Genomic DNA, 25,718 nt, shown 5'->3' with positions numbered 1-25,718 from the left:
AAGCTATATATAATATAAATTTTCATTTTTACATGTAATCTTTTTCTGTTCTACTTCATATAAAGAAATGTCTTTTTTGATGTTCATTAAATTTGGAACAAAGAAAATTAAATGAAAAATTAAAAAAGACCTTGACCCTAAAGAAAACTATATATCCTATGGGTAAGGACTATCTTTTGCCTCATTTTGTATCTGTAGTGCTCAGCACCATGCCTGGCATAAAGTGAACACTTCATAAATGCTTATTGACTGACTGATAAGAGCCCGAGGTGAAGAAAGGCTACAGTGTAGGCATGGGGGAAGAGAGAAGCCTGTGCAAAGGAAGTAAGACATAATAAGGAATGTCTTACAACAAGAAGGGCAGCTTGGCTAGAACAAAGAATGAATGAGGATGAGGAGGAGCAATATGAAATCAGTCTGCACGGAAAGTTCTGAAGGCCAACCAATCAAAGGATTTTGCATTTACTCCTCAAGACAAGAAACTGAAGCAGGAAGTGTCATGGTCAGATCTGTGTATGGGGAAAATCTGTTTGGCAGTCAAGTAGAGAACAGTCTAGAGAGCCAAAACTAAAAACAAGCTCAATAAAGACAGTCCCAAAGTTGTTTGGGCAGAAATGAGGAGGGGCTAAATCAGACTTATAGACAAGTAAGGAAAAGGGAGTACTGGAAGAGTTATAGCAGAGTTAGACCAACAGAATCTACCAGCATTATATTATGGACAATCAAATAGTAAGCAATCTCCAGGTCTAAGAAAATGGTTATAGGAACAGCATCATTTTCAAAGCAACATACTTAAAACATTAAACAACCCATTACCCCCAAATCCACCCTTGCTCCAAACCCACCTATTTCTGAAAAAAAAAAAAAAAAGATATATGGCCAGTCAGTCAGGTCTGTGGTCTCAGACTCACCCTGGACTCTACCCTTCACCCTCAGGTCCCATATCCAATGAGCTGCCACCTCTGCAGCATCTCTTTGTCCTGCCCCTTCTTTCTAAAGATTTGGCAGCTCCCTTAGGTTCAATCCTCTCATCTCACCCAGACTTCCAACAGGTTTTAATCATCTACTCTGCTTCTAGTCTTTCCTCTCTCCAATCCTGCCTCCACAGAATTGCAAATAATGTCTCTAACACAAGTCAGATTATGTCAACTAATTTAATGCAAGTTAAATCTATTGTTTATCCAGAAGAATCCTTCAAGAGTTTTATTTTTGAATATTACATTCAGAGATCAGAAAGTTTATACAATGTGGACTACCGCTATAAATTCCAATACCTCTAAGCATGAAAAATTATTTAAAAAACACTAAAATGAACCCTTATCTTTCCCCTCAAGCCCTTCCCTTTTCCTGGCTTTCCTATTATTATCCAAGGCACTACCAACCTCCCAGTCATCCAGGCTCACAATCTAGTGCTGAATCCTCAACTCCTTCATCTCCCTCATCTGTCCCAATCTAAGTCCTGTCTATACTAATTTTATTATATGCCTGCTTATGTACTTGTATACCTGCTCTTCTCTGACACTGTGTTGGCACAAGTTTCGTCACCTCACTTTGGATTGTTGCCATAGTCTTCTAGCTGTGTGACCCTGGGCAAGTCATCTCTCAGCCTCAGTTTTCTCATCTGTACAATGGAGATAATAATAGTACCTAACCCTCCCCCCCCCCCCTAAGCTTATTGTGAGGATCAAATACATACCAATCTGTACTGCAATTTCTAGCCCAAGGAAGGAAGGGAGACTATCTCAAAAACAAATAAATGAATAAGTATATGAATAATTTCTGGGTTTATCATTGACCAAGGAAGTACCTCCACCCCTCCTTTGCAGAGGTAAGGGGATTATGGCCATAGAACATATCACATTTGTGCTGGTTCATCTTATTTGAACTGTTTTCCCCTTCTTTTTAACTTTTATTATAGGAGAATTTTTTATTACAAGGAATGGTTCTCTGGAACAGTGGAGGGGGGAGTAATAACAATAAATGCAAGTGATATAAAAAAACTATTTTTAAAATAAAAGATTACATTTAGTTTATTAAAATCTGAGGAAACAGAGAAGTCAACACGTTTTAGAAGTTCTTTCATAATAGTAGAAAAAAAAATACCTTATAAAATTAAATAGTTTATTCCCCAATAATCCATTTTTGTCAGATTCCAATATGTCTCTTTCTTTTTAAATGTTTAAATATCTAAAAGAAAACACAATAAAGTCTCTGTTATTCAGACTCTCAAGATTATTTCAGACTTGGAAGCAATTAGAAAAAGAAGGGGGGGGGGGGGAATCAACATCCCCACCCAAGCAGGAAGCAACAAATAATAAGAGTTGAGAAAAACCAAATATACCTGACCAATATACTGGGATCAATCACTTTAAAATGTAGTTAGAGAGAAACACTCTGATTAGTTAGCCATCACTATCTATATAAAAGCAGTTTGGGTTTTGTTTGTTTGTTTTGTAAAAAAGCCAAGAATCCTGGGAAAATATGATAGGAAACAGAAGTGACAAGGAAAGAAAGCAGAAAGAAGGGGTAAAAGAAATCAGTGAAGTTGAGCAGTAATGCTTAGCAGCATGTATTGAGCAGCAACAGTCAGAAGTGGTGCCTGGGGCAGCAGCTAGCAGACACCCTCTGATGGCAGAAGAGAGGTGACAATATGGACAACCAGCAATAGAGGGGCAGGTCCAATTGGGGAGATCAGGAGTAGCAAGAGACTGGGAAGAAACAGAACCACAGAGACCAGCAAGGGCACTAAAGGTAAGGCTGTAGTAAGAAGACTCACAGCAAAGGTCAGCCTCAACCATAATGGCAGAGACATGGGAACTCAGAAGACACCACAGGGATAGAACCTTGAATCTTGGGTGGGAAGGGCTATAAGAGAGAGCCACACTCCTCATACCACAGAGCTGAGGTTTGATTGTAAGAAGGTCACAAAGGAATGGGTATATCCAGGTTTCTATCCTTTTATTAAAGATCCCATTTCCCCCCACCAAAGTTGTTTATTAGTACAATTAAATATACCCATATTAGTACAATTAAATATACCCATATTGTTTCAAAAAAGTGATTTGTGGGGACAAATATGGAGATTTCATTTTTAAATTTCTCTGACCCAACAGCCCTGTGGTGTCTTCTGAGTTCCCATGTCTCAGCCATTGTGGTTGAGGCTGACCTTTGATGTGAATCTTTTCTCACTACAGTCTTACCTTTAGTGCCCTTGCTGGTCTCTGTGGTTCTGTTTCTTCCCAGTCTCTTGCTACTCCAATCTTCCCACTTGGGTCCTGACCCAAGAGATGTGTCACCCCAACCTCATTCTCTGACACTACATAGTCAATAGGAATGTAGAATCTGTGAAAAGATTACTTCCCTTCAGCTGCTCCTTCAAACCATATAACTACCCTACTCGAAAGCAACAGCAACAAAAATTTGTTTTCCTAAATGATGATTAACTTCTAGACAAATGCACCAAGTTTCTAGTACTGGAATAGTTTGTTTTAACTTTTTATGTAGCTGCTTATCCAAGACATCTATATACTATAAGATTTAACATGTTTGCACAACTATTTCAAAGCTGTTATTTTTAGGAGTCAACAACTTCCATCTAAGACAAAATAACCTAGGTCCATAAGCTAGTATTTACACAGCCTTTAGGATCTGCAAAGCATTTTACATTAGTTAACTCATCTGATCCTCAAAAACAGATGCTATTAACCCCATTTTACAGATGAGGAAACAAGTTACTGAATGCAGGTTTTCCTGATTCCAAGTCCTGAGCCCTATTCACTGTGCCATCTAAGGCTGATCTTAAAACAGTTAACATTATACCCTTATTAAAATCCTCTATTACCATTTATGCATATAGGAATAACAACTGAACCATTTCAACTTGCAGAGTTGGTAACTTACAACAGACCAAAGCTCTCACTTTCTTTTCTGCACTACTTACAGTAAGATTAGGTTATATTACATTTTCACATAAATTTCAAAGCATTTTTTAAAAACCGGCACCTTTCATTTAGAATCAATACTATTATTGATTCCAAAGCAGAGCTAGACAATGGGATTGAGTGATTTGCCCAGGGTCACACAGCTAAGAATTTTCTGAGGTCAAATTTGAAACCAGGGCTTGGCTCTCAATCCACCAAGCCACCTAGCTGCTCCCTAAAGTTTTCCCCTTAAATATGGATGAGAAAAAGGGTATATAATGAAATACTATAGATTTGAAGAAACTTTCAAAGACCTCTACTTTATTGGAAAGAGACAGTGGTATTAGAAGGGAGTCAAGCTCTGTCACAAGACCTGGATTTCCCTAGCAGTTCTACAGATTCTTAGCTGGGTCTCACAAAGCCAGGCGTTTATTAAACAATTTCCTTGTATAATCCGAGGCCAGTTGACATGACAGCACAACAACTGTGCAGTCTAGGAGGCTACCGTAGGCCCCTGGACGTTTTGTTTGGCTAAAGGTCTCCGCACGCTGTGGGAATGCACTTTCCTCAAAGCCAGGAGTCAGTTCTAAAGGTCATTCCCTATAGGGGTCAAGGTAAAAATGCGGGAGTTGGCCTCAGTCCACCTCTCCCCGTTGGAGAAGCTGCAGCGGAGGGGGGAGGGGGGACTGGTGGGCATTGCCGTCTAGGGGCAACGGTGCCTGGCGGGCCCCCTGCGGCGCTCCCAAAGGGGACAGGGCACAGGGATTCTCACCAAGCCAGCCAAGCGCCGTGGGGGAGGCGATGGTGCGGGGATCCCCTTCGCTGAGGAGGTCCTGGGGCCCAAAGTGCTTGCTGAAGGGTTCGGCGGGGCTCCCACACTACTGCCACCCTATCCCTCCCTACCCTCCATCAGCGCTGTCACCTGCCTCGGGGCGGGAGAAGGGCAAAGCTCGGGGTGAGGGCCCTCCAGCGGCGTGTGCACAAGAGGGGGTGGTCGGAGGTCGGTCAGACGAGAGCAGTCAATGGAGGGCCGCAGAGGTCCTACTCGTCCTCGTCCTCCTCCTCCTCCTCTCAAGGTGGGTTGGAGGTTGGACAAGGGGTGGTGGTGCCCGAGGTGGGCCACGGCTCTCGCGCGCACACGCGCGCGCGCACACACACGGGCTCACTCGTACTTATACATATATAAATACACACACACACACACACACACACACACACACACACACACACACACGCTCCCGGGGGCGGGGCGGGCGCTGCCCTCCCTCACACAGGAAGTCAGAGAACCGGGGTGGGGGGAAGGGAGCCACAACTTCTAGCCTTTTAAATCCCGGGCGGGCCCATGGGAAGACTGGGGCCCCCACTCACCCGCCTCGAGCTCGGGACCGCAGTCCCGCTCCCTGCATTACCACTCCCCCATTACCGCCCCAGAACCACCACCACCCCGCTGGCCCCCTTTGTCCCGTCCGTCCCATCCTCTCGCCCCTCCCCCCTCTTCCTTACCGACGGCAGCGGGAACAGGGTGGTGGTAGTGGTGGCAGTGGTGGCGGCCGAAGCCCAGTAGCGTCCCCGGGATCTGCCTCCGAGGAAGGGTAAGTTCCAGGGCACGTCGGGAGTGCGCGCTGACGCGGGGGCGGGGCGGGGAAGGGGGCCGGGAGGGAGAGAGGAGAGAGGGGAAGTGGAGGGGAGGGTCACGTGAGCCTGTCCGTGGTGCCCGGGGGCGGGGGGCGGGAGGCCCTGAGTACGGGAGGCCGCCGCCTCGTGCCCCACCGCGGGGGCGGGGGCAGGGAGGGGGCGGGGCCGAGCCCCAGGGCGGGCCGGAGTCCGGAATGTCTGTGCCCCAGCACTTTGGGAGGGAGGTGGAGGGGGCGAAAGTGGGGGGTCGGGCTGGGGTGCGGGGATGTGGGCTAGGGGAGGCATGGCTGGAGGGGATCCCGTAGGGAGAACGGGGCTCCAAAAGAGCCTAGGACCCGGGACGTGCAGGATTACAGCGAAAGAGATAGGGGAGGGGGTGCAGCTTCCAGACTAATTGGGGCTCTTAGCCTGGCACCGTGCCTGTTCGTTCAACCTCCGGGGAAGTCGTGGGCATGCACAGACACTGTCACCCTGTCAGCACGAACGAGTTAACTCGGGTTTAAAGAGTAAAGCAAAGGCCCCAGGGAGCTAGAGTCAATGGGGGATGCTGCTGATGGGGGATCGCGAGGGACGCGGGGAGGAGTCACAGCACTGGGATGGGGTAACGAGTATAAAAGGTGAATCTTCCCTAACAGAAACGACCAGAAATCGATTCAGGAGCCTGTTCGGGGGCCTGTTGCTTGTACCCAGGCTGCAGTCGTTCCATAAACTTTCAAAGTGCCTACTGGTGCCCAGCTGGGAATACAAAGGAAAGCCAAATACCGTCCGCCCTCAAGGGGCTCCCATTTTAACGGGAGCTACTACATGCAGTACAGGCTAGATAGATAAACTAGAGACAGTCAACCAAGGAAAGGCACCAGAATGAAGGGGGCTTCCAGGAAGATTTAGGATTTTAGCTGGACCTTGAAGGAAGCCAGGGTGTGCATATGAGAAGGGGAGGTCCCAAAAGCCAGACGGATTTTAAGCAAAGATCGTCAAAGGTAGTCATCCACTTGGACACAAATGCAAAGAGAACAATGAAGGGCACTTTTAAAATGAGTGTAATTTTAATACCAGAAAATTCTGCTTTTAGTGCTGTTTAAGTTAAATAGATATGCTTTAGTGAAAGGTTCTGAGTCAATGACAAGACATCCTACAGGGGGAACAATTTTCAATAACCTTGGCCTTGACCAAATGAATGCCTTGTTGAGGTCCTGCCTTACTTCCTTCCTTTATTTTGCTTTTTTTTTTAACCCTTTCAGCCTTAGAACCAATAAGGTCCATGATTTTCTAATTTAGCACTGATCCAAGCGGTCCCAAATTTTGTCTTGTTTCTAAAGTTGAACTGAAGTTTAATGAAAATATTATGCAATTCTACATAAGTTTACATTTCTGTATTAAGTCTCAAGCAAAATGTAGTACTAGTCTTTTTTAAAAATACCCTTACCTTCCATCTTGTAATCAATACTGTGTATTGGTTCTAAGGCAGAAGAGTAGTAAGGGCTAGGCAATGGGCATTAAGTGACTTGGCCACAGACCGGGCTAGGAAATGCCTGAGATCACATTTGAACCCAGGACCTCCTGTCTCTAGGTTCAAACCACCTAGCTGCCCCTTTTGATTGTTCCTAAAAGTAAGTAATGAACCAGGACCTGAAGGCACCAATAAGATAATAGCTATACCTTCCTGTCCCATCATAGAAACCAAGTATCTCAATAGAGTCTCTGACTTTCATCATTAACATTACTTCCTTTGATGGGGGAACATTTTTCTTTTTGTCATTCATTTTGGGAAAAGTTATTGTTAAAAACAGAAACTAGTTATACTAATTGAAGTCATGTGCTTTGAATTCAGATTGAGTTTGTGTGTTTGTCTAACAGAAAGAGAGAGAGAGAGAGAGAGAGAGAGAGAGAGAGAGAGAGAGAGAGAGAGAGAGAGAGAGAGAGAGAGAGACACTATAATTTAGGCATTAGTGGTCTTTGGGAATTAGCTATATCTCTCCCTGAACTCAATCCCTGCCAGTCTTCAGACAAGAGACATCCCTATGACTACTTCAGAAGTCTTTCCAGATTGTGATAATGGAAACAATACTAGATCTGGGTTTAGAGGTAAGAGGTTCAAATCTTGCCATTTACCACCTTTGTATGACTTGGGGCAAGTCATTTCACCTCTAGACTTCAGTTCCCTGACCTACAAGATGAAGGAGTTGGACTAGATGGCTTGTAAGGTCCCTTTCACCTCTAAATCTAAGGTCTTCTTGTACTTTCCACAATTAGGCTTCACTGGTACACTCTTTAAGAACACAGAGTGGCATGAGTCATCCAAAAGTAACTGTTGTGGAGGACAGATACCAACTATTAAAGGAAACTTGGTGGTTGTTGTTTGAAGCAGTTTTTCTTGTAGAAAGAAAAGCACCAATCCAGACAAGGAAATAAAAATAAGCCAATGAATATAATATTTCTTTATCATTGCACTGACTCCCTTCCTTCTTCCTTTCCTTCCTATTTTCTTTCTCTGATAATCTCCTGTTCTCTTTTTAGTGATGTTGCTCAGCATACAGAACAAGACATCTTTATTCCTCCATTTTTTCTATTCGACCTTCCTTAAAATTCCCTCAGAATACTGTTTTTTGTATTCCAAAGCAAGGACAGTCCAAAACAGTAATCATATCTTGGTGGAAATGTATTAATAATAGCATTTTCCCTGTTCCTGAAGCACAGCATTAGGCATGTTGAATTTCACTTGAAGAAACTATAAAACATTTTGAATGCACCTATACACACACACAAAACTGTTGCCTCTTCTAACTCTACTTCTACTTTTGCAATCAACCAACAAACATTTATTACTATGTGCTAGTTACTGCCCTGTATCCTGACCGAACAAGTAAAGCAGTCCCTCTGCCCTAAAGGAGCTAGCTTACATTTTATTGAGGTAGCCAACATGTGCATATATGTGTGTATACATACACAGATATACAGCCTAATCTCTGGTAATACCACTATACCTACTATGCAATGACTGGTTGCTATCCAAAGCAGCAAAGAGTTGGACATACACAATTCTATAGTATGTTGTTTTTAAAAAGACCTAGGGAGAAGGAGAGGAAAGGACAGTGACATCATTTTCAATGTTGTCTCTAGTTAATTTTAAAATAGCACTAGGCAGCATATGTCTGGTGCCTACACTAAAGATCTCACCATATCATTTTGAGTCCCATTATAATTTAACAGGCTTCTTGTTTAAACAACATCAAGTTCTAAAATTCTTAACTGTTACAGCCTAAATTTGCTTTGCTTCCATCTTATTCATTTACTGAGCAGATAGCTTATTATGCTGTATAACAGCATAAAACTATTATAAAACTAAAAATAACCTAATGTCATTATTTGGCAGGAAAAGTTTTACCAGTTTAGACTAACTAGTAGACAGATCAATTAATCTGAACAATTGTGCTCTTTATTATTGAAAAATAATTTCTCACTATTATTTTAATTGATATTAAAGACTAGTGCTAGGGGCAGCTAGGTGGCTTAGTGGATTGAGAGTGTGGACCTCAAGAAACAAAAGGTTCTAGGTTCAAATGTGGTCTCAGACACTTCCTAGCTATGTGACCCTGGGCAAGTCACTTAACCCCCATTGCCTAGCCCTTACCACTCTTCTACCTTGGAACCAATACACAGTATTGATTACAAGATGGAAGGTCAGGGTATTTTTTAAAAAGACTAGTACTACATTTTGCTTGAGACTTAATACAGAAATGTAAACTTATGTAGAATTGCATAATATTTTCATTAAACTTCAGTTCAACTTTAGAAACAAGACAAAATTTGGGACTGCTTGGATCAGTGCTAAATGAGAAAATCATGGACCTTGTTTTTTCATTCTCCCCCGACCAAGGTCAAGAAAAGCACATTTAGAAAAACACTGAGGGCATGCGTTCATTCCTGTGTTTCTGTTCACTCACTTTGTAGTGACAGTTACCTCCTGCTTACACATGCTGCACAGATGCTCTGTAAACAATTTTGCCTGACACAATAGATGCTTTGCAAGCTTGCTACATTTATTTGCAGGCTTGATTTCCAGAAATCTCAAACTCAAATATAATCATAGACTCATGATAATAGCAATTTACATAGTACCTTTTATCTGAAGATTTCAAGTGCTTTCTTGTTACATATTGTTATTTCTGCCATCCTGAATCATGTCATTGGTTTCATCAGTTACAGACTCTTAAAGATAGATATAAGTATAGTGATGGCAATATGATAATAAATAATAATCATGATGATATCAAGGTATAATTATAACAAAATTGCCATGTTAAGCATTTCCCAAATCATATGGCCACATCATGCCTAACATGAGATAAAATAGCCATTGAGCAGTTAATAAGTAAAGTTTAGAACTGAAAGAAACCATAAGGGTCATCTAGTTCAATTCTCACATTTTATAGATCCAGAATCTAAGGCCCAGAGAAAAAGAGAGAGGTTCGTTTTCAAACAGGTCATAAGAATAGCCAATGCTGGGATGGATCTGACTTCATGGTAAATTAGGTCATTTAAACATTAAATCCATATTTAGTTAATTATATACCCTTTCAATTAACCATGTCCGCTAGTTCTCTTCAAAGTTTCCTCTACTAACAAGTTCTCTTTACATGATTTGCAGGAAAACACACTGGACTGAGAATAAGAACACCTACATTCTAATGCAAGCTCTGCTGCTTAGGCAATTATGATTTCAATATCTCTGGGCCTCAGTTCCCTAAATTAGATTATCCTAATATGGCTTCAACTCTAAAATTTTATAATTCAATATAGGTACCAAGGAAATAACCGTAAAGTTGCCAAATAGTCCAAAACTAATCATGAGATTATTCTGGCATACTTACACTCCACAACATGCATAAGCTCCCTAGCTATCAGAATTATACAATACCAAAACTAGCAGGAAAAATCACCATTCCCAATGTTAAACTTTCAAGACTTTCCTCCTCATCCAAAATTAAAAATGAATAAACGACCAGCTGAAATGTAGCAATCACCCACAATGGCCGGTCCCCTCCTCAATCGAGAATGATCTGCTTTAGGAGAAATTCCAAACAGGTACTCTTACACAGTTAGACAATGTCATTTGTACCGGCGCACAGAGGTGAAAATTTAGCTCATAAAGAATTGTATAAACACTAGCCAGTGACAACAATTATGTCAGTGGGTGTCAAAATGTTGGGATATTAAAACATGCCCAATTAGTCCCTGATGATCCTGCAGCATGGCAAGTCTTGTTTGCTCCCCACTGCTTATTTGAATCATGGCAATAATAGCTGTGGTACACACACAATCAAACCTTACCTATCTGGAATTAAGCTATATAGCAGCCTCATTTAGAACACAATCATAATGAATGAACAAATGAAAAAATTAATGGATAGATAAATGAATATAACAAATATAATAATTTAGGATAAATAATATAAATTAGTAAATGGATATCTAGGTGGATAAATAAAAGGACTTCCCAGCTGACTGAACAGATGTCACAAAATCCAAGCATTTGTGTATTTTATTCATAGGAGGAAAAGGACCCAGCATTTAAGCACCTGCTATGTGCTGGGTGCTTTAAAATACTATTTCATTTGATCTTCTCAACCACCCTGCAAGGTAAGTGCTATTATGATCCCCATTTTATAGATAAGGATACTGAGGCAAATGGAGATGAAGGATTATACAGCCAGTAAGTAGTGGAGTCTACCATACAACCTAGCAAGGTGGGACTTTGCCTAGCAAAGTAGGACCGATAAATTGGGAGTCAAAAAGTCCTGACTTCAAATCTGATCTCAGACACTTACTACCTGTGTGATTTTATGCAAAACCCTTAATCTCTGTCTGCCTTAATTTCCTAATCTGTAAAATAGGGATAATGATAATAGCACCTTCTAAGGACCAAATAATATAGCACTGTAAAGTGCTTAGCAGACTTTAAAGTGCTATGTAAATGATGGCTATTATTATTTAGTATTACCATCTGATTTCCTAGGCTGCAACAGATTTTTGTTGTTAGTCTAGCTGTTATTTCTTCAGTGTGTGGAGCTCCTGGTAAAGAAATTCTTCCGGTCAATGCATTTTGGCAGCTATTCCTCAATCTTGGAAGTCCTAACAAATTGCCCAGATCCCTAATTTTTTTCCAGGAACTCATGGTCAGTAAATATGTCAGAGGCTGGACCTGAACACAGATTAAAAACAGAAAATTGGAAAAGGGAGAACAACTAAACACAATCACCATACTGATCTCAAGAAGTTAGAGCTGGTATTCTGACATGGACAAAGAAAGGAAAATGAGAAGAAGCAGACAAAAGAAGGTTTTGTTTTTTCTTAAAAGAAAACCACAGCAATCTTAGCCCATTTGATAAAAAGGCCAAGAGCCCCATAGGCTTCAAGTGAAACAAAGGGCAACAGTGTATTGTAGCATACAGTAAAATAATTGATACTCATAACAAGGCATCATCAAGAAAAAGCTTCAGTTTCGCATTCCTTGTTGAAGAAATTAGGAAAAGGCATTTACATTTTCAGGATCAAAATAAAATGCATTTTTGTGCTTGATGAATGGAAACAAACTTTTAACTATTCAGAAAAACCCAATTACCTAGAAAGATATTTTTTTGGTGGTTCTGAATGGCCAATTTTGCTGTAAAATTCCTCCAGGGTGTTGAAAATGGCCAAAGCATGGTTTTACAATACTTTTAAAGTGTCCAAAATGAAATATTTCATAAAAACAGTTAATATACATAAAAAACATAAATTGCAAGAATACCAAAATTATGTATCTTAAAATAGAAAGATATAATCTGATCTTAGTTTATAAAATTATTAATAGCCTAAAGAAGAAGCCACATGAAAATGAATTTTCCCTTAAAAGCAAAAAATTGATTGTGTCTTATCTGTAAATAACTGACTGTGATTTCATTTAACAAGAAATAAACAGATGCATATGGATATCTATAACAGATGTGTTAACAGACCTTGCTGGATACAGAAAAAAAGAAGACTCTTTAATGCCTCAAATAGAAAAGAAAAGGGAATAGAAAATAGTAAGAATGTCATTTTAGGATTTTCCATCCCCTATTAAAAGGTCTACTTCATTTAGAACCACTCTAGGTGATAATTCCCACAAAGGATGGGAATAGTATTTGTATAAAAACACTATTTAGATTACAGATTTATATTTGATGGTAAGTTTGCATAGTGCAGCTGTTATAAGCATCCCCAGCCAGCAGTAAATGGGAGGAAAGGGAGACAGAGGATTGAGGTGAACATATGCAAGGCAGCTCATTCCTTCCGTAACTAAGAACATAACTGCCCACCTGTGAAAGAGAGTGGAGGAAAATTCACTTTTGCACCAGACAAGAACACTAAATAAATATAACTTTGATCTTCAAATTACAAAATAAAACAAAAAGGATAGAAAAGACTGACTGGCTTCATCTGAAATAATGCAATTTTTTTTTTAAAGTTCTGGTTTTGGTATGTCACCACAGAGTAACCTCTTCCTCATTTGTGACCAATCTGATTACTCTTAAAGTTTATCTTTCCTAATGACCCATTCAAAATTACAAGTCTAAAAAGTTGTGAATTTCCTGACTTTACCTCCTTTGCACTTTTCTAACATGCTAATTTGTCCATCTGTTATACACAAGATTTCCCCTGGGCTGGGAACAGTCTCTAGAACAGTAATTCACTGGCTCTGAACTAATGCTTGCTATCCTCCTCTAATGTTCTTGCTTCTTTCTCTCCTCCCTCTATCGGACTTTCTTCTCTGGATTTTGCCAGGTCCACCCAACCACCCAGCAGCACCTGCCAACAATCAAGCATTTGACAAACATTTACTGAGCACCAGCTTATGTGTTTACTTACATGCAAGGTACTGTGTCCACCCAAAAGCATTTTTTTCCTCCACAGTAAAGCCAGTGAGTGTCCTTCCTCTCTCTCCCCTCACCAACACCAGCCCACAGACTTCTCCTTTCTCAAGTTCAAATGAGCATTTGACTTTTTCAGCTACTTCCCTCATCTGAAAATCTGAATGGGGTGGTTGTTTATCTCCCTTACCGCAGAGAGTAGGGCTAGCCCACAAATCGGCCCTTTTTTCTACGAGCCCTCCCACAGTCTTTAATCATTCAGCCCTACAGCTTTTCTGATTTTGAGTATAAAAAGCATGAGATGTGGGAAGCACTCTCTCAGGCATTCTAGAAACCACTGCTGCTTCTTCCCTACCACCCTGGCCAGTAGAAACTGGGGAGAAGAGGACTAACACATCACCCTAGAGAGAACAAATCCTCTCTTAGACACACAATTACAGCTTTTAATCCCATTTCAACACAGATCCAGAAACGCCTCCCAGATGACATACACATAAAACCAGACAGGCAGAACAGCCTAGTGACCACAGGTCACTAACTAATGGCTAAAGTATTCCATTTCCATTTCTCAGATTCTGCTTTTTCAATACTGGAAATGTTGTAAGGCTTTCTCTTTTGCACTCAAAACTCTAGCAATCTATGAATCTATCTAGGAATCTATTATTCACTCAAGTTGACAAATAATTATACTGAGCAATGTGAAAATGCCAATCACTAATCATAGCCGAGTCCTATTTTTTATAAAGCATTTTAGTTATCATGTAGGAAAGAAATGAGTCATGTTAGACTCTTTGATACACTTCTCACATGATCCCAGTTAACTTCTGTGCTCAAAGCTGTTGAGATTTTAAAAAATTCAAATAAAAGGTCCCCTTTCCCAGAACATTATCATTAACATTCACTCTCTATTGACAAAAACATGGCAGCATGGTAATACCCAATTGTTTAAACCCTGACTAATGTCATAGTTTCCAGGTGCTCCAGGAAGTGATGTGGATGATTCAATAGGCGGCACACGTTCCTCGCTGTGTGAGTCAGGAAAATGCCAATGTTCCAGTTTAGCATTGCTAGAGGCACTATTATATGAGATATAAAAACGAAGTCATTAAGTGTTGGGTGACACTTTCCATAAGAACAAGGTGTTGGCTCCATGATCAATTTCCAAATGAGTATTCCAATCAAGTCAACTCTCAATTATTCAGAGACTAGTTTCTAGTTTGTTGTTGAACCTGGATCTTTGTTCTTCCTTTTGTTTTCTACTATAAACAATTTATTATGAACAATCTGCTTTCACCAAAGAGTATACAAGGAAAATGAGAGGTGATAAAAACACAAAATGACTCATTTTGCCGTATGTTCCCAGTTCTCTTGTGAGATTTCATTGGGAAAGATTTAAATCCATGCTAAAACTACATTTGGGGGGCATCCACGTAACACAGTGGATAGAGCGCCAGCGATGGGATATCCTGGGTTCAAATCTGACCTCAGAGGAATGGCTGAACAAATTGGGATACATGTTGGTAAAGGAACACTATTGTGCTATAAAAAATGATAGGCAGGATGATCTCAAAAAAAGCTGGAAAGATCTTCTTGAATAGGTACAAAGTGAAATAAGCAGAAGCGAGAGAACCTTGTGCACAGTAACAGTGATATTGTACAATGATCAACTGTGAAAACTTGACCACTCTCAGCAACACAATGATCTGGGACAATCCTGAAAGACTTAGGATGGGGAATGCTATCCACCTCCAGAGTAAGAACTATTGGATGGAAAGATGGATGGATGCAGATCAAAGCATAATATCTTTCACATGCATTGTATTTGTGGTTTTATTTTGGGGCTGTAGTTTTGTATGAGTGTGCTCTTATAACAACGACAAATATGGAAGGGTGTTTTGCCTGATAATAAAAATAAAATAAAAAAAAAAGTCTGGCTGAGCTCTGTGACCCCAGGCAAGTCACACAACCCTGATTGCCTACCCTTTGCCTCTCTTCTGCTGTGAATTGATACTAAGACAGAAGATAAGGGTCTAAAAAACAAAACTACATATTGGGGATCGTCTATGATGGAAGCTGGAGCTAGCAGTGTCATTGTGTGATCATGTTCATGCCTAAAAGTACATTGGGGCCCCCACCTGTTCATATGCCATGGTTTGTTCTGTGATATCATCCTGTCACCACTTATTAGGTCCAAAAAATTTACTTCAACAAAGGAAACAAAATGTGCAAATAGAATGGTTTCTCTGCAAAAATAATACCACTAACAGAACAATCTTTCTTTACTCTCAAGTTTCTCTTCATTCTTTATCTATGGATATCACCACATGGATGATACTGTGCAAATTAAAAATGTATACATACTAAATAAAGGAGAGGGGGCAGCTGGGTGGCTCAGTAGATTGGGAGCGGTCTTGAGATGAGAGGTCCTGAGTTCAAATGTGACCTTAGACTCTTCCTAGTTATGTGACCCTGGGCAAGTCACTTAATCCCCATTGTCTAGCCCTTACCACTCTTCTGCCTTGGAATGAATACCCAGTATTGATTTTAAGACAGAAAGTAAGGGTTATTTTTTTAATAAATAAATAAAAATAAAGCCAAAATTTGGATATGACAGATTTATGTTGGATTTACTTGCATTGTTTTCTATTTTGGTGATCCTTTTCTATCCTACTGTATAAGGTTACATCTAATTCCTACTTCCTTGGCCCAATTTTCCTTTGGATGGAGTAGACTTGGAATTTGGAAGACATTGGTCTGAATCCTGCCTTACACTCTTACTAGCTGCCTGACTACTACCCTGACAAGTAAGTTGATTTCCCTCAATCTATCTTACAGAATTTTTGTGACTATCAGATGAGAAAATATATGTAAAGTGTTATGTAAATGTTAGCTTTTAGCTATTTGATTCTACCTATAATGAGTACCCCTACAATTTCCTGTAGCTTTATGTACCAACACAAACATATATATGTATATAAACCCTTCGTTTCCTTTGGGTTTGTATTTTTCATATTATTGGATCTAGTATGCTATCGAAGAGTTATGAGCATTCTTTCTTGCAAAGCTTATTCTCTTGGTCTCAGGGGAGTTCTACACCGGCACACTCATAACTAGAAAGCAGAGAAAATAAAAAGTTCAAATGACTTATTTGAAGATCAAGAGAGATCTTGCCTATAATTACATTTCTCCATCAAATCACAGGTAGCTCCATAGTCCTGCTCCTCAAATAGTTTCTAGCAGAGCTTATTTCATCTCCCATTAATCAATCTGTTAAAATGTGATTGCACACTCTCTGTCAAACTGGTTTTCCTTCTTTTGGCTGACCTTGGTTCTCCTATAGTAAACCAGGAGAGGAAATACAATGCTTGTTGACCTACAAGGGAGTGTCCATATACAAGGTGAATTTTCAGTTTCCATACATGTCATTTACCTATAATGCACATAATGTTTTCCTCACAACTGGGCCTGGCTATGTCGTATTCATAGCTTCTGCAATAGAATGTGGGCAGCATTTTTGTTCCTTTTTCTGAAATAAAGCAAGGGAAGCATGATGCAATGAAAAGAAGACATTGTGTCAGAGGAGCTAGGCCACCAAAAGACTACATGGGCATAACTATTCTGGGCTTCAATTTCCTCATGTGTAAAATGAAGGGACTAGATTAGCTAACCTCCCAATTTCCTTCCAGTTTTAAATCTATGATCCTGTATCATTAAGTTTGCTGCAGTTATTGAGTCTCTATCATAGAATATCTCCCTGACTTGTTTGCAAATTATGAATATAGCAAAAAAAGAGAAATTTTAATTTAGCTAAGTGTTGCCTTGCTTGCTGCCTACTTCTAAAATGGATTTAATGTAGATCTGAACTCACTTTAAAAAAATCCTTACCTTCTGTCTGTCTTAGTATCAATTCTAGGCAATTGGGGTTAAGTGACTTGTCCTGGGTCACATAGCTAGGATGTATCTTAGATCAGATTTGAACCCAGGTCCTCTCAACTCTAGGTCTCACACTGTATCCACTAAGTCACCTAGCTGCCCCTTAAACTCATTTTCTAATCTCAGGAAATATATTTGCTTTTTCTCTCCCATTTGAAGTGTCAACTGTTTGTGTAATGAGCAATTTTAGACTTCCATAGGAAAAATATAATTGATCATACAGCATTAGAACCAGGACAACTTAAGTTCAAGTCTCATCTCTGATCCATACTGATTATATGACCTTAGGTAAATCATTTCACCTCATCCATCATTGCCTCAGATAATTCCCTAAGAATAAATATTTCAGGGAAGGGGCTAATCAGGATTGGGAGAGGAAATTCCTCAGCTGGAGTTCCCTACACAGAGGAAATCAGGTCAAGTTTTTTTGTTTTGTTGTGTTTTTTAAAGGAAAGGTTAAAAAATATGAAAATAGAAAGTACAGAAATCAGGATCGTGTCTGTTATAGTAAAAATTTTTAATTATTTTAATAGTCTTTGAAAAATTTTTAACAAGAAGCCACATATTCAGATTTACTCAAAATATTTGGCTAAGAAAGAAAAAGAGATAGGTCTATTTTTTGACTTAGTAAACAACATTTAACATAACATAATAATACCTTCTTTCATCTTCAAAATATATTGCTCCTCTGAAATAATCTTTCCAACATCCCTTTGAGTTTGGGGAGTAGGTGTTATTATCTCTCCACTTTCAGATAGGGAAACCCAGGGAGGCTACCCAGTTGACTAAAGAAAACAAAAGGAGTTAGTATCAGAATCAGCATTTGAATCTCATTCTGAGTTCCTGTTTTCAGGCATGATGCAAGCTCCTGTCATTGGTTTCCATGAGCCATGTTATTTGAGCCTAGTGCATAATACTCCTCCCTGATGGAGAGTTCTAAGTGGTTCTGCTGACTGGCCTTCACTTCAAAGCCAACAATTGTGTATTTCTGTTCCCATCTTGTAGTTAAGCTCCCTGTGTACAATAAGTGTACAATAAAGGAAGGGGAGAAAAGGGAAATGGGATGTAAAAGAGCCAGCTTTTAGGTGAAATGTTAACTCTTAGCAAGGATGCATGATGAAATTCTATACAGCAAAGACTTCCTCCTCTCCCTATCAATATAAAGTAAGCAAAACTGAGCTAGTGATAACAGTCATGGTAGAATGATCATGGCTTCCCTACTGCTTAGGAAGATACAAGATTTCTAGTCCTCTACAAGTCAATCAGTCAGCAAGCATTTAAATGCGTGCTTACAATGTCAGGCACTATGCTGAGCACTGAGGGTGAAGAGAAAAGCCAAAACAAAAAACAAAAAACCAACCCAAAACAAAACCCAGCTCGGGCTCTCTGGTAGTGGAGGAGGGAGAAGGGATAACATGTAAATAGCTAGGAGCATCCAAGATAAATACTGAAAAGATGATGCTAATCTGAGTGGAAAAGGCATTGGCAATTGGGGCAACCTGGAAAAGGGCTCACAACATTGATAAGTACAGCATAAAAATGAATTAGTCCTGTACTAAAGAAAAAGTCAGGGCCCTTTCAGGGAAGAAAAAAAGTAAAATAAAATTATTTATGATTTCATCTGTATAGTCAAAAATCTACTTTATAATTAATTAGAAATCATTTCACATATTTTGTCTCATCTCTTCCCCCTCCCCTTTTTTCCATCAGTTTTGTTTATTCTATTTAAAGCCTATGTGCCCAGGATAGCTGAAAATAGGAGTGAGCATTCAGGAGTATTGCCTAAAGGTGTTTCTGGGATCAGCAAGTAACAATTCTCCCAATAGATCTCCATGTTATTTTCCTTTGGAGCCTCTTTTTATGAAACAAATGGTCTAGCAAACACTATGGATTCGGAATCCTTATTCTGAATCCTGAATCCTAAGAAATCTGAATCTGAATTCCCTCTTGCCTTTGTCTTTTCTTGTTTTGCAGAGTGTATTCAATTATTTTTGAAAGAACAATTGACCTTCTTGGACTCAGTTACCCCAACATCTCTACCCAAAACACAGAGAAAACCCTCAGAAGTTACAAGACTTTACCTTTAAATACATTATTTAAAAAAGAAGAAGAAGAAAGAAGAAAAGGGAGGTGCAGGAAGAGGTTACTAAACTTTTCTTTGAATTCTGAGCAAAATTATAGCACTCAATCTGAGAACAAAACTATTTTTCAAATAGTATTTGAACAAACACTATTTCAACCAGATTATTTTTCAAAATCTGGTTAGAATTGCTTTTGCATTTATTTTAGAGTGGGGGAAAATGTTACAGAAGAAGTCATATTTGATCCTGTTCATGTTTTTTAATTCTTGCCTTATTTAGGAAATGTCTTTTTGAGAGGGAAGGAAATAAGTGTCTCATAATTTCTACCATCTGCCAGCCACTTTACAAATATTATCTCGTTTGATCCCCACAAAAAGGTAGCTGCCACTATTATATTCAATTTACAGGTGAGGGATCTGAGACAAAAAGAAAGTAAGTGGCTCATAAGTGATCACACAACTAGTAAGTGTGTAAGAAAGAGAACTTTGGTAATTAGGAAGATATGTAAACTTTTTAAATGTACTTCAAGTACCCAAAAGAAAGGGGAATTGATTTCTGCTCACTAAAACTTTAACTTGGACTATATGATAATCATAAATGCACCAAGAGAGAGTTTTCTTTCCCATAAAGTCATGGCCCCAACCACCAAGGTGGTGGGAGGAAAGTCAGGCACACTCTGCTCTTAGCTCAGTACCGGGCACACAGTAAGTATGTAATATATATGTGTTGACTTAACTCAGGGAAGGTAGGGGTTTCTGGGGTCATCACACCAATTGGAAATATAGAATCAGCCAAGTAGGCTAAGCAGGGTCCTGACCAAGGAGCAAAGAGCCCCACCAAAGAGAATATGGCAGACCCCAACAGTCTATCAGTGCAGTGCAAGGTGTCCAGATGCCAAAGGAAGCACAGTCTGGAGAATAGATGGCAGGGCAAGTAAGAAAAATGAATGCACAGGACAGAAGAGGCAGACCGGAGAAGGGATTTCCAATTCCAGGAAAGTCCTGGGATGTCCCTTATTGGTGGCGGCAATAGTGGTGGTAGTGGCATTGGTGGTGGGGTATGTGTTTAAATGTTTAATGTTGGACAGAGAGAACGAGCACTATTCCCTTGCTAACTGGGTTTGGATAAAAAAAAAATCTTATTTCTCCTTATAATATTCTTGGTGCTCAGTGTTTTGCAAATTTATTTACCAATGGGGAATTAATACCCCTATTGAGAACTAGAAAAGAACTAGATTTTTGTGTTCTAAGAAGGACTTTTGGATGGGGGCAAAAGTGAGCAATATAAAATATTAATTGTTGAGAAGCCTATGAGAAATGAGCCTGAGTCCAGAGGAATTGCTTTTCTGCAGTCATGTGGGCCATAGAGTAGAACTATAATGAGTTATTTGTTCAAGATGGTATAGCATTGAGCTAAAATCATTTGATACACTAAAACTAAAAGCAAACAGACCCTTTTAATTAAAGTTGTCACATACAAATGAAAGTGGAAAATTTTTAGAGGAAAATTGAAAACTTTCCCCCTATAGAATTCCTGCCAGCTCTTCTTAGAATGGAATGGAAAAAAGTCCTGCAGGTTTTATCTGTTCTTGAAGATTTCTTTTTTTTCTCTCTGTTGCTAAGGAGATCTCTTTTAACCTTCTGGCTCCTCTTATCAACATAAAATATCTTTTTGGTGATGCATTTGACTCATTCTACCAGAATATCAACAGCTTTTCATCTTGAACATCAGCTGTTCCACAGTTTATGATTATGAAAACAGAAAGCAGCCTATTTCTACCCACTTCAACAAATTGATTATACAACTTGGTTTTTTTCATTACTTCTAATTTGCACTAATCAATTAAAGATGAATTATGATCCCTGTTTTCCAGAGTTGTAGTTAGTTCTTAGCCTGCCCGATTTAGCAAGCTATTATTTATTTTCTTCTCCTGCAAAGATTCATCTTCTTCTTTTTTTAATAATGCTGCATTGCAAGCTCACAGCCCTATTAATGTTCACACCCTACATAGTCTTGCATACATTCCATTCATCCTGCTCACCCATTATGGGTTATTGCCATCTGCTGGAAAAACAGGGTGGACTACCAGATGATCATTTTGAAATTCCCGGAAGTAAATTGAGTTTGTTTTTAATCCAGAAAAATAAGGTCGAATTTCTTTCTATCATCTGTAATCTGCAATCTTCGAATGAGAACATTTTCTGTTCCAGATACTTTTATCTAAAATGATAATAAGTTTAACTACCCAGTTGATGAGAAAGAGTTCACTTTCAATGGGGATCAAACTAACAAAAAATTATCCCCCAAATGTGGCCCACATCACCAAGTAACCACTGTGGCTGCAAAACAGCAAAGACAGATGTTTCCATCGCCTCTCCTATACTAGCTGGGGGAAAGGGATCAAACATTCCTTTCCACCTCTACTGGAACATGATAGTACATTTAAGACACTTAACAACTGTAGGGTTTAGTCACTCTTCAAGAAGATGTATTTGTATACAAAGTTTAGTATAGGATACAGAGTGACAAAATTAATCTCCTAAAAATACTGAAGAGAAAAAAATAAAAATACTGAAGAATGTCTCTTTTCTTGAAGTCTTCTCTTTTTCCTCCCTTTCTGCCCTAACTGAAAATATCCTTCCTTTCTTTCCAAATTTTCCTAGAGTACATTTGTTTTGATGTTTTCTTTTTCTGTGACTCACTTTATCTTGTATCATAATTGGTCAAAGCTAGGTGACCCAATGGATAGAGTGCCAGGCCTGAAGTCAGAAAGATATCTTTCTGAGTTCAAATCTGGCCTCATATACTCACTAACTGTGTGACCCTGGGCAAGTCACTTAATTCTATTGGCCTTAATTTCCTTATCTATAAAATGAGTGAGAAAAGGAACTGTCAAACCACACTAGTATCTTGGCCAAGAAAACTCCAAATGAGGTCATGAAGAGTCATAAATGACTGAACATAGGAACAACAACATAATCAGTCAAGACCTGTGATTTTATTGGTCTAGGGAACTCCCAGTCTGGAAACTCCCATCACTTGTCCTGAGATTTAAAGTCTTGAAGAATTCCATGGGGCATTGACAGGTTTAAGTAAATAAAATTAGCACATATTTGTTATGCACCTACTATGCGCCAGGTACTGTGCTAGGTAGGAATGATACAAAGACAAAAACATAATAGTCTTTTTTCCTTCACAAAGCACAAATTATATTGGGGAGAAACATATGGACTTTTATCAGAAAAGCAAATACCAGTTATGTACAAAATAATTGGGGGGGGGGTGGAGAGAAGGGAGAGTATCAGCAACAATGAGAATGGATTTTTCTTGTAGGAGATGCCCAGTATCCCACAGCCAGTTATGACCCAGGTTTTTCCTACTCCAGGACCAATTTTCTATCAGTCATGCCCCAAATGTCTCTTTGTGATAAATAATTCACATTTACATAGTGCCTTTAAGGTTTGGAACTCACTTTCTCACAGCATCCCTGTGAAAGAGGTGGCACAAGAATTATTGTTCTCTCTTTTATAGGCAAACAAACAGATGACAAGTGACTTGTTTATAACTAGTAAGGTCTGAGGCAGAATCCACACTCAGAACTCTTGATTCCAATTTTCTTGCCACAGTCCACACCACCTCTTCTAGGCTTGTATGATATGTTCCTTCTATTTGAGCACACGTTTTTTAAGATCTGGAGCAGGGTTCTTTTTCATCTTTGCATCCTAGCACCTAGATAACACAATACCTGACACACGGGCCATTGCTCAGGGTGTGATTGAATTTAACTCAGTTTCAGGGAATTGACCTGCAGTATCAGAATTCCTCAAGAGCCCAAGTAGAAGAGGACAACTTTGAAATGAGGTTGACCTCTATAGGGTGCACAGAAGGAGAAGAAGCTTCCTTCCTCAGCATAGAATACAGAAATGGCCCTAAGAAACAATGGAAAATTAGACTGATTGCATTGCTCAAATTACAGACCCATTTTCTTTGTTGGTAGATGTCAGACTATGACTAAAATCAGTCAGTGGGATCAAAAACAGTAGCAATGAAATCTGACAAAGCATTAATTAAATGCCTACTCCAATGCTTCAGTGATAGTCACGTTTCTAGGTTATTATTACTGTGTTTATTTAGCACCTTATATTTCCAAAGAGCTTTAATCATTATTGCTAAGTCTTGACACTATCCAGACAAGGTGGGTCAATGCTATTATTCCAATTTAACAGATAAGGGCAGCACAAAGGTATTATTATCCTGGTGCAGTTAGAGAATGCTGGGTATTTTCAGAGCCCTCGACCATAATTCACCATTAACGCCTCATGCCATCATTGCAAGGTGAGCGTGTGCCATTACTCCCACTTAGCAGATGGAGGGAGGTTAAAAGGCTTCCTGCCCCAAGGGCCTGCAGAAAGTCCACAGCAGAACTGGGGAATGAGCTGGAAGCTTCTGATTGATTGCTGCCCAGCCCTGTGAGTCAGCAGACTTCACTGCAGCAGCTCAATGGGCTTTTGAATTAAAAAAAATTTACTTGTTTGTTCTCAGGTTTCCTCCTTCATGACAGGGAGCCTCAAAACATTGTTTTTATCATTTTGGCTCTTGCTTCTCACAAGGTTCTTTAGTCTATTTAATCCTTGAAGATTTTGAGAAAGAAATGTTTGATCTTTTCTGTTCCCAGGGATGTATACAGAAAACCTGGGCTGGCAGGGTTAAGTGAGAGAACCTTCTAGAATATAACTTAAAGAAAAAAACACTTAAATAAGGAATAGGAGAAAGGCGGCTGTGCCATTTCTCTAACCCTAGAAGGCTAAGTCACTTTTAAGGACCAATTATCTCTATTAAATCAGATAGGAAGTCATGTGAAGAGGAAACAGTGAACTAGAAGGAAGAGAAGTTCCAGAAAGATGTGCCTTTTTCATTGCAAGCCTCACTTTGTTCACAGCTCTGGAATCAGGTCAACCAGATTCATGGATGATAAGAGACCATGTTTGAGTTTCTCCCCTGAAATATTTTCATGTTTCATTGAACATAGGTGAATACCTCCTTTGAGGGGTACAAAGTATCAGGCCTGTAAGATCTAGCCAAACTGGAGGGAAGTATGTGAACAAACAGATGGAGAAGTATCTCCACTGAGGTTTAGGGTAGCCATACAGGTTAACTGGGGGAAAGTTGCCATTTCCATTAGAATTACTTTGCTATCTTCAGAAATTGTAGATTGAACCATAATCATAGAAATCCTTCACTCTTCAAAGGAAAGATCAGGGTCCTATAAAAAACACCTGAGAGGCAAAAGGGAGAAGGATCTAGAAGGCGGGCCCAGGAAGGACCATCTCATTCCAGCCTTGCCTCAGACACAGATTGGCTATGTGACCTCCCAAGGTCCTACACGATTCTCTGATTATAAATTGCTGAGCAACTGCAGCTATATCCCCTCCTTGGTCTTACACCAATGAAATTGCAGGTCCAGAGGAAAAAAATATACAAACACACACACACACCCCACAACTAGAGTTTTTTAAATGTATTTTTTAAAAAATCTCTTTTCCCAGAAACCCATTTGATTTCTAGAATGGAAGAAAATAAAAACAATTCCCCTCAGTTCCACAAACAAACCTATTATAGCCAAAGTACCATGCTTGGGGTTACTAAGAAAAAGAAATGACAAAGACTGAGATTATAAACAAAAAGAAACTGACTTTTCCCCTCCAGAAGTCTACATTCTACTAAGGGCATACAGCAGACATGGAACAGACATGGAGAGGTAAATACTAAGTAGTATAAAATAATTCTAAGGAGAAGAGATAATTAACAATGGATGAGGGAAGGGCCTGCTATAGAAAACATTACTAAGCTGAACTTTGAAAAATTAGATATCTGCTCTTAAAAAACCCACAATATTGTGCTACTTTGTTGGAAATAAAAGATAAAATGGTCCTTGTTCTTAAAGAGCTTTGAGGGAATTCTGCTTTGACTTGTGGGTGGCTAGGTGGTACAGTGGATAGATAAGCAGGGCTTAGAGTCTGGAAGACTCATCTTCCTAAATTCAAATCCAGCCTCAGATACTTACAAGCTGTAGGACCCTGCTTGCCTCAGTTTCATCATCTATAAAATAAACTGGAGAAGGAAAAGACAAATACACAGAAAACCCCAAATGTGGTCAGACATGACTGAAACAACTGAACAACAACATTTTGACTTGGTTTATGAGACTATGGTGATGCATGACCACAAAATTCAGATAGTTGGTTTATCACATCTCA

General features: G+C 39.5%; 1 protein-coding gene and 1 long non-coding RNA gene across 17 annotated transcripts in view; one reads left to right on the top strand and one right to left on the bottom strand.

Moving 5' to 3' along the window:
- The window catches only part of ARHGAP12 (Rho GTPase activating protein 12), a 146,112-nt gene extending 132,546 nt beyond the window's left edge, over positions 1 to 13,566 (bottom strand). For 9 of the 16 annotated variants that reach the window (XM_007504783.3, XM_056800050.1, XM_056800053.1 and 6 more), the window contains exons 1-2: positions 5,424 to 5,543; positions 2,104 to 2,187 (exon numbers count right to left, since the gene is read on the bottom strand). The gene's annotated coding sequence lies outside the window, so the exon portion shown is untranslated. Of the gene's footprint in view, positions 1 to 2,103; positions 2,188 to 4,842; positions 5,131 to 5,423; positions 5,562 to 13,445 lie in introns of those variants that run through there. The other 7 variants (XM_056800049.1, XM_056800052.1, XM_056800051.1 and 4 more) reach the window with 5 other exon arrangements.
- Positions 5,382 to 24,920, top strand: LOC103091894 (uncharacterized). The gene is made up of 3 exons (XR_473347.3): positions 5,382 to 5,512; positions 16,127 to 16,251; positions 19,355 to 24,920. It is a non-coding gene; the product is annotated as an uncharacterized LOC103091894 (long non-coding RNA).
- The last annotated feature ends 798 nt before the right edge of the window (positions 24,921 to 25,718 follow it).

This window comes from Monodelphis domestica, chromosome 5 (assembly GCF_027887165.1).
Source record: "Monodelphis domestica isolate mMonDom1 chromosome 5, mMonDom1.pri, whole genome shotgun sequence".
NCBI classification, from domain to species: domain Eukaryota; kingdom Metazoa; phylum Chordata; class Mammalia; order Didelphimorphia; family Didelphidae; genus Monodelphis; species Monodelphis domestica.
Note: the sequence above shows the minus strand (reverse complement) of the source record. Positions and strands in the feature narration are given on the sequence as shown.